The following is a 10,383-nucleotide window of genomic DNA, read 5'->3' on the forward strand; positions in this document are numbered from 1 at the left end:
TTTAAGAACAATACCACACACAAAAATCAAGTGAATGTTGTAAATTACAAAGAACAAGCAGGGCCCTAAAGAAGAGATGAAAGAAGATATCCTACCTTTTGTAAAGGTAGTAGGTGCATGAGTTTGGTACAATGCACACATTTTTAGACTTTTTCAATGTATTAATCAACTATACTGGGTTTTCCCCCTCTTTTTTCCCTTTGTCTTTAAAAATATTATTTGTTGTATGGATAGTTTTCTGGGAGAGGAAGAGAGAGGGACACCAGGGAGAAATATGGTGATATTTTTGAAAAGATATTAATAAACTAAATAAAAAATATTTTAAGGGATTGAGGCATTCCTCACGACTATATTGGCATCACTTTGACTGTTGATGTCACTTTCTCATAGAATAGTTGTTGTTTATTGTCCTTTGTTCTCAGAGGACTAAAATGACATCTTTATGCTGGTGTCAAGGGACAGTGTGTTCGACTGTGGCTGATCAGACCAATATGAATTCAGAAGGCTCAACCACAGGTCAGGCACAAATACTGCATGTGAACATTTGGAGTGGAGATGTCTCTCTATTTGTTAATCTCACATTTCTTTTAAGCTACTGCAATTCTACTTTGCTCATAGAGTACAGCACCTTCTTTGATGTGGGCATACTATGCTGGACAGTTCTGTGCCAGTGCATCCTTTGTCTCATAGTCAATTCCAAAGTTTTTCAGAGAGACCTTGAAGGTTTCCTTGTATCATTTCTTCTGACCACCATGTGAGCACTTGCCTTGTCTGAATTCTCTTTAAAATAGTCTTTTAGGCAAATATACATTTGGCATTTGAACAATGTGGCCAGCCCATCAGAGTTGCACTCTCTGTAGTAGTGTTTGAATACTTGGCAGTTCAGCTTTGAGAAAGGACCTCAGTGTGGGGTATCTTATCTTGCAGGTGATCTTCAGAACCTTCCTAAGACAATTCAAATGGAAGCAGTTCAGCTTCCTGGCATGGCACTGGTAGACTATCCAGGTTTCACAGGCACATATCCATGGGGTCAGCACGGTGGTTCTGTAGACCCTTTGGTATGGTAGGCAGTCTTATCTTCTTCTAGTCTACTTCTCTCATATTTTCCTTTGGAGCCATCCAAACACTGGACTAACTCTGGCAATGCCCGCATAAACCGCATCATCTATGTGGAAAGTATACTGCCAAGGTAAGTGAACTTATCCATAGCATTCAAAATTTCTCCATTTGCCATAACTGATGGTTCCACATATGGATGTAGTGATGCTAGCTGGTGAAAAATCTGTGTTTTCTTGCTGTTGTTAGGCCAAAATGAGTCAGCAGAAGACAATCAATTCATACTTTGTTGCATTTCAGCCTTGAAAAAGAATTAGCGGGGCGGCTAGGTGGCGCAGTGGATAAAGCACCGGCCCTGGAGTCAGGAGGACCTGAGTTCAAATCCGGCCTCAGACACTTAACACTTACTAGCTGTGTGACCCTGGGCAAGTCTCTTAACCCCAATTGCCTCACTAAAAAAAAAAAAGAAAAGAAAAGAAAAAGAATTAGCTGTTAAGGAACTATCCCAAAAAATTATCACCTTCCTAGAATCCCAGTAAACATATAAATGTATGTATGTGTGTGTATTATACCCACACAGGGGAGTCAATCAACTCATATTTTAAAAAGACAGAAGATGGGAGGAAGGGCAGATGGTAGAAGCTGAATACAAAAAGATGACAGTTATGTAAAAATGTCAAGTGTACCAAAGCTTAGGATGAACTGAGGCTAGCAAAAAAAAAAAAAATGCTAAGGGCATGAAAATAAGGGGTGGAACTTTTGTCTTGAGGTTAAGATGAAGATCTAAGAATAGATAGGCCTGCTTTCTACTAGAACAATAAAAGATGGATGATGGAAGAAGGCAAAAGTACTCAACTCTTTTTAAATTTTTCTCCAGGAAGAACAAAATCCTTTGGATTGAAAAAGACAGACAAAAATAGGAAGCTAAAATCCAAGTAAGTGGGGATTTTGTAAGTAGATAGATAACTTGCTTTCCTTGATGAGTTTATCAACAGTTCCAGATAGCTACACTCTCTCTAGGCAGTAAAAGAAGTGGTAGCTGTGTTTGAACTATGAACAGTGATCTTTGTACAGAATGAAAGAGGTGACTCATGACTGGAGGATGATTGTGGTTATATTTAAGAAAAAATAGAAGATAGAGTCTACAAACAATAAACCAATAATCTTGACACTGATTCTTAGCAAAACTCTGGAATATATTATTCAAGGGATAATGTGTAACACCCCTAGAAAAGAAAATCATAATCACAAAGAGCTATAATGGCTTCATCAAGAAGAGATCATCTCATTGCCTCGCAAAAAAAAAAATAGATCATGACAGACTAACCTCACTTTCTTAAGTATTAGTCTGGCAGATGAGGGAAATGGTGTAGATATAGTTCAGATTTTAGCCAAACATTTGACAAAGCCTCTCATGTTGTTGTTGTGGTTAAGATAGAGAAATGAAGTCTAAGTCTGAGGGTTCAAACTAATAGCCCAGTTGCAAAGATGCAAAACTCAGGAATGTAACTTGAACCAGATAAAAATGTAATTGGGAAATGTTTAATAAAATAAGTAAAAGTACAATATGATATAGATGTTAATTTGTGGTTTTCTAGGTCAATATGCAGCCAGCAGGGATCTGTTTCTATTTGAATTGTACACCATTGATCTAGTCAATAGTACAATTAGATCTGGGTTTCTCTTTTTTTTAATTTTTTTTTTGAGGCAACGAGGGTTAAGTGACTTGCCCAGAGTCACATAGCTAGTAAGTGTCAAGTGTCTGAAGCCCGATTTGAGCTCCTGAATCCAAGGCCGGTGATTTATCTACTGTGCAACCTAGATTCCCCTCCCCCTTTTTTGATTGCTTAGATTTATTGACAATTTACATGCTAGATGCTATACTGTACAAATACAAGCAAACAAATCAGTTCCTCCTTTCAAGGAGCTTACATCTTAATGCAGGAATACAACACATAAAGGAGAGCTGGGGTGGAATTTGGGTAATCAAGCTGGGGGTAAGGCTGCTAAGTAGGTGGGGCAGATGGGAGAGCTAGGCGTGAAGCAAAAGCACAGGCATGCTTGGGGCTCTTCAGGAAATGGGGATCTGGGCCAGGGACTCACCAGTGAGTTGAGGAGGCCCCATAGTGAGATCTGGGGTTCTTAATCTTTTTTGTTTTTTATAGACTTCTGTGGCAGTCTAGTAAAGGCTACATATGGATCCCTTTGGGTTTTTGTTGTTGTTGTTGTTGTTTTTAAGTGAGGCAATTGGGGTTAAGTGACTTGCCCAGGGTCACACAGCTAGTAAGTGTCAAGCGTCTGAGGCTGGATTTGAACTCAGGTCCTCCTGAGTCCAGGGCCAGTGCTCTATCCACTGAACCACCTAGCTGCCCCCTATGGATCCCTTTGAAGAAAGAAATGCATAAAATAAAATAGATGGGAAACTAATTATTTGAAATACAGTTATCAAAAAATTAAAGGTTTATAGAAGTTCTTTTTGTGATGGCTAAGAATTGGAAATAAAAAGAATGCCCATCAATTGGGGAATGACTAAACAAGCTATGATATATGATGGTGATGGAATATTATTGTGTTATAAGAAATGACAAGCAGAATGATTTCAGAAAGGCCTGTAAAGATTTGTATGAACTGATGCATAATGAAGTGAGCAGAACCAAGAGAACTTTGTGCACAGAGACAGCAATATTGTTTGATGAAGAATTGTAAGTGATTTAACTATTCTCAGCAATACAATGATCCAAGATAATTTTAAAGGACTAATGATGAAGCATACTATCCCCCTTCAAATTAAGAAATTATGTTGATTGAACAGAGACTGAAGCATGCTATTTTTCACTTTATTTCATTTTTTTCTTTTATTCAAGTTTTATTATACAAAATGAATAATATGATAATGTTTTCTATAATTGCACATGTATAACCCAATCCGATTGCTTGCCACCTCAGGGATGGGGGAGGGGAGGGAGGGAAGGAGGAATAAAACTTGGAACTCAAAACTATAAAATAAAAATGTTTATTATTTTAAAAGAATACAAAGACAAAAAAGGCATCAAAAAACTAAAGGAATAAGTTCATGAGTCTCAGGTTAAGAATCTCTAAATTAGATGGAATCATTACTTCTTACAGAGAAAACAAATTAATTAGTAGTCATTAATGGTTGATGGTCAACTTTGTAAAAAGGATCTTTAGCAGAATACCTTGTCCTATGCTACTTAACATTTTTATCAACAACTTAAAATATATATAAATGATATGTTATACAATTTGCTTATGGCACTAAAGATAGGAGATATACTTTGTACATTTTATGGTCCAATTATGATTCAGAAAGATCACCATACTGAACACCATATTGAATGTAATAACACTAAATTGAGTCAGGATAAATATAAAATCCTAAACATGGTCTTAAGAAAATCAACTTCAGGGGCGGCTAGGTGGCGCAGTGGATAAAGCACCAGCCCTGGATTCAGGAGTACCTGAGTTCAAATCTGGCCTCAGACACTTGACACTTACTAGCTGTGTGACCCTGGGCAAGTCACTTAACCCCCATTGCCCTGCAAAAAAAAAAAAAAAGAAAAGAAAAAAAAAGAAAATCAACTTCAACTCTTCAAGCTCCGAGACCACAACTGGCAGCATGGCTAAACACACCAAGAAGGGAGGAATTGTTGGTAAATATGGAACACGTTATGGTGCATCCCTCAGAAAAATGGTGAAGAAAATTGAAATTAGCCAGCATGCCAAGTATACCTGCTCCTTCTGTGGCAAGACCAAAATGAAGAGACGGGCTATGGGTATCTGGCATTGTGGATCCTGTATGAAAACAGTAGCTGGTGGTGCATGAACCTACAATACCACCTCTGCATTCACAGTCAAATTTGCCATCAGAAGACTGAAGGAATTGAAAGACCAGTAAAATCCTCTCCCCATCAAATATCTGTAGCCCATAGTCCAACAATAAATGGGTTAATTTATGGAATTTTAAAAAAAGAAAAGAAAATCAACTTCAGAAGTATTTAATTTAAGGCACATAAGGGTGGATAGCCATTTCTCTCAAAAAGAATTGAGGATTTTAATGAACTATGAACACAATGTGTGTCAACTGTGGAATATGGATTATTTTAAAAAGCTAAAGCAGTTTTTAAACTATACTGAAACAGAGTGAAGAGGGACATAGAAAGAATATGAACAGGCAGTTTTCAGATGAAGAGATCAAAGCTATCTATTGCCATATGAAAAAATGGCCTAAATCACTATTAATTAGAGAAATGCAAAGTAAAACAACTCTGAGGTACCACCTCACGCCTATCAAGTTGGCTAATATGACAAAAAAGGAAAATAATAAATGTTGAAGAAGCTGTGGAAAAATTGGAACACATTGTTGGTGGAGCTTTGGACTGATCCAATCATTCTGGAGAGCAACTTAGAACTATGCCCAAAGGGCTATGGAACTGTTCATACCCTTTGACCCAGTAATACCACTACTAGGTCTGTATCCCAAAGACATCATAGAAGAGAGGAAAGAACCCACATGTGCAAATATATTTATAGTAGTTCTCTTTGTGGTAGCAAAAAATTAGAAATTGAAGGAATGCCCATCAATTGGGAAATGGCTATACAAGTTGTAGTATATGAATGTGATGGAATACTATTGTGCTGTAAGAAATGATAAGCAGGGGGCAGCTCGGTGGTGCAGTGGATAGAGCACCTGCCCTGGAGTCAGGAGGACCTGAGTTCAAATCCAACCTCAGACACTTAACACCTACCAGCTGTGTGACCCTGGGCAAGTCACTTAACCCCAATTGCCTCACTAAAACAAAACAAAAAACAAAAAACAAAAATGATAAGCAGGAGGAGTTCAGAGAAATCTGGAAGGACTTACATGAACTGATGCTGACTGAGAGGAGCTTCTTTGTACACAGTAACAGCAATGTTGTGTGATGAACAATAGTGATAGACTTGGCTCTTCTCAGCAGTGCAATGATCCAAAACAATTTCAAAGAACTCATGATAGAAAATGTTCTACACATCCAGAAAAAAGAACTGTGGATTCTGAATGAACCATACTGTTTTCTACTTTTGGGCTGTTTTTTCCCTTCTTTTTTGAGGTTCTTCCCTTGTGCTCTGATTCTTCTTTCACAATATGACTAATACAGAAATATGTTTAATGTTATTGTACATATATAACCTATATCAGATTGCTTTCCATCTTGGGAAGGAGGGGGGAAGAAAAATTTGGAATTAAAAATCCTATGAAAACAAATGTTGAAAACTATCCTTTCATGTAACTGAAAATAATAAAATACCTTTATAAAAATATAAACAAAGAAAGAGGGACATATAATCCTGGTATACACTGTCCTGGTCTAACCATATCTGGAGTTCTGGGTATAACCATTTAGGAGGATCACTGAAAACCTAGAGAACATCTAAAACAGAGTAGCTAGGATAGAGAAGGACCTTAACAGTTTTGAAAGTTACATGCTAATATCTTTGAAAATTATATGTTGAACTGTGTACTTATAGGAAAAGGCAAGCTATACAAAAGAGTTTGTTGTAAAATCCTCTTTTTCTGTTCTATTTTGTATGTGGAACTGCTCTTTACATATAATGTTTTAAATTACAAATAATAATAAATAAATTAAAAAGCAGTGGCAGGAATGAGAGATATTGAACACAACTGTTGTGTTCCAGGTTCAAGCCTGTAAAGGACTGTCATGTGCAAGAGGACTTAAATTTGTTCCACTTGGCCCCAGAGAGCAAAACCATGACCAGTTGATGGGGGGAGGGGGAAAATCAATAAGCATTTTTAAGCACCTTCTATGCAAGTTTACATTCTATCAGGAAAGTTAATATGTGATAGATACAAATAGATACAAAGTAGGAGAAAAAGTAGCAAGAAAGTTTTAGCGGGGGGGGGGGCACCATCCCTGGATTCAGGAGGACCTCAGTTCAAATCCAGCCTCAGACACTCGACACTTACTAGCTGTGTGACCCTGGGCAAGTCACTTAATGCTCAATGCTCCACCAGAAAGAAAGAAAGAAAGAAAGAAAGAAAGAAAGAAAGAAAGAAAGAAAGAAAGAAAGAAAGAAAGAAAGAAAGAAAGAAAGAAAGAAAGAAAGAAAGAAAGAAAGAAAGAAAGAAAGAAAGAAAGAAAGAAAGAAAGAAAGAAAGAAAGAGAAAAAGAGAGAGAGAGAAAGAGAGAGAGAAAGAAAGAAAGAGAGAAAGAGAGAAAGGAGAGAAAGAGAGAAAGAAGGAGAGAAAGAAAGAAAGAGAGAAAGAAAGTTTTAGCAGCACTTGAACTGATCAGCATCTTAAAGAAATTCAGGATTCCATGGGAGCAGACATGGAAGGAGTGTATTCCAGGCAAGCAAAGGCACAAAAATGAAGAACAAACATTAAGAAGGCCAGCTTGAGTGGACTACTGTAGAATATATGAAGGGGAGTAATAAGGGTATTAGAGACAGGTTGTAGAGACAAAGGCCACACAGTGGAATTTGTATTTAGTCCAATTAGTAGGCCTAATAAAAACACAGAGATGAAAAAAAAATGTACTTCCCTCCCTTCTTTGCAGAACTGAGTATCAATGGGCATAGAGTAATGAATATACTGTCAGACACTGTTGGTGTTGGATGATTTTGCTAAACTGCCTTTTTTTTTCTTTTTCTTTTTCAACCTTTATTACGAGGGTTGGTTTATGAGTAGGGAAGGGGTAAAGGGATAGATGTGAAAATGAATATGATAAAAGCAAAAGGCATCAATTAGATGATCTCTAAGGTCCCTTGTAGGTTCTCAGTGGGTGATCCTATGGTCTGATAAGTCTCTGATGAACTGAGAAGGCAAATGAGAGGCTGTTTCTCTTAAAGTTACTAATGCCCTACAGCAAAAACTAAAACATATCACACATGAGGAGTTTCTGGCCTAATAAAACTTCTTGGGCTTAAAAATGTACCAGTGAGCTGCCAGATTTCATGTTCTGATTACTTCTCCAAATGTTAAGCTGCCTTGTTGAGTATCTTAAATACAACTCAAGGAGCATTGCAACTAGGGGAGTACAGAAACTGAGATCAGCAAAATTTTAAGAAGCTCTTTGGGGACCAAGAAAAGAAAAATCATGGAAAACCCATTAGGTGAAGATTGTCTAATGGGGTTTAAACAGAAGATAAAGGCTTTCTGTTTTCACCCACTCTACTGGAGAGGATGATTATCTGGATAAGCCTTCCCTATCTCTAACAATAACTACTAAGGACATACTTGGCCTTTCTAAAGTCTTTAGGGACTAACAAAGCAACCCACCATAAGTGAAATAAGAAAGTGCTCTGAATTAGGACTCTCCTTTCCCAAATAAGAAATCTGAAAGCTTTCCTTCTCATTCTCCTTGGGCAATTCTAAATAATGGCTGATGAGGAATTTGGAAAGTTCTATCAGTAAAATCATCATCAGGCCCCTGGTTACAATTTTAGATGGACCAAAATTGGTCCCTGATTATGCTACGTATGGGTTCAGTGGGGAGCTCAAATATGAATTCCCTTTGTGCTAAGTCCAGATCTCCAAAAGAAAGTTCCTTCTTTATTCTCCCTGGATTCACCAAGTGTCTCGGACTGTGAACTGGCCCTACTTCTCCCTTTCTAATCTTTATTCCTGCTTGTACCATAATTCCCAAACAGTGGAGTATAAGGCAATTATCTGATTCCAAAACCCAGTTCCATAGCCTTTGGGAGTATTTCTTTAGTCCTAATGCCTCAGAATGATTCAAATTTGATAGTGGAGAAGGCTTTACTCTCAGGGGCCCTAGCTACCATTGTGGAGAGTATACACATGGAGGACATTGCCCTTATTGGCAGAAGGAAAGGAGATAGTGGTGCTACAGCTAAGCTGAATTCTACTGGGGGTCAAGGAATCCTAATGGCTGGAATGAGCCAACTAGGCAACAGCTGAAAATAACCTAGCAATACACAGGATGAAACAAACCCCAGAACTCAGAAGTGACAGTCCCTTCTTGTGTGTGACTTGTGTGTGCAAGCACAAGCATATGTACACAAACACACATACACACACACACACACAAACATCCTCTAAACTATTTATTGGCTCTCTGTATCATAGGACTACAAACTAAAAGTAGAAATTCTGTTGTAATTGGATAGTTTTGTGCAAGATACAATACTGCATTTTTTACTTAGGAACTTAGAACTCCATTAGACAAAAAAAGGTAAGAAAAAGCTGAGCATCTACCTTATCTGTATGAATAAGACAATGGTTCTAGACTGTGCTGTGGAAGTAAGAAACTGAGGTAAGACTAGCAATTAGGACCCTCTTATGGGCCTCTTTGTTGTCATTTAGTCATTTTATTTGTGTCGACTCTTTGTGACCTGATTTGGGATTTTCTTGGCAAAGATACGAGAGCATTCTGCCATTTCCTTCTCCTGGTCATTTTACAGATGAGAAGCTAAGGCAAACAGGGTTAAGTGACTTGCCCAGGGCCATACAGCTAGTAAGTATCTGAAGCCAAATTTGAACTTAGGACTTCCTGACTCCAGGCTCTGTGTTCTATCTACTGGGTCACCTACCTACCCAGGGGTCTCTTAGGAACAAAAATTAATGAGTCTAGTTAATGGCTGTGTACAGTTGGTTATGGAAGAAAGAACAATCATCATGGAGTTCTAGCTTGAAGAGGAGAAGTGATTTCTGCCCAGCACCATCATAGAAACATTCCAGGAAGGATGATAGCAAAAAATCTATACTGTTATAAAACTGATCACACTTTTTGACTCAGTGATTCCATTGTTGAGTGAGATTCAAACTGACATTTTAAAGCACTTATTAAGAACAAGACAATCTACTAGACAGGCACAAATTAAAATAACAGTCCTCAAAGAGCTTACCTTTTCTTAAGGATAAAACATTAAGCAGATAAGTAAAAGCTGCCTCATAATCTAGGAATATATCAATGTCTCCTGCAGAAAGGCTCAGCTTCAGGACTACGGAGACCCAGCAACCCCTTCCATCCTTCAACCAGATATACAGCCATAAGGCCTGGAAATTGAGGGCTATGCTAAGATTTTGAGAGAGGGGGCAGCAGAGAGACCTTGAACCTTCTACATCCCTTCTCATCTCATATCCTGACATCTCCCACCATCTTCTCCTTTAGTCTCTGATGAGGTAGGTGGCTCTTCTGGACAGATTCAGAGAAACCTGGGAAACCTATAAACTGAAGTAAACTGAAGTGAATAGGACCAGAACAATTTGTACAATGACTAATATTGTAAAGGAAAACAACTTTGAAAGACTTAAAAACTGATCAATGCAGTGACAGGTCATAGCTC

General features: G+C 38.0%; 1 pseudogene; it reads left to right on the forward strand.

The window, feature by feature from the left end:
- The first annotated feature begins 4,693 nt into the window (after window positions 1-4,693).
- Window positions 4,694-4,972, forward strand: LOC122743921 (annotated as a pseudogene).
- Window positions 4,973-10,383: the final 5,411 nt, after the last annotated feature.

The sequence above is a fragment of the Dromiciops gliroides genome, chromosome 2 (genome assembly GCF_019393635.1).
Source record: "Dromiciops gliroides isolate mDroGli1 chromosome 2, mDroGli1.pri, whole genome shotgun sequence".
NCBI classification, from domain to species: domain Eukaryota; kingdom Metazoa; phylum Chordata; class Mammalia; order Microbiotheria; family Microbiotheriidae; genus Dromiciops; species Dromiciops gliroides.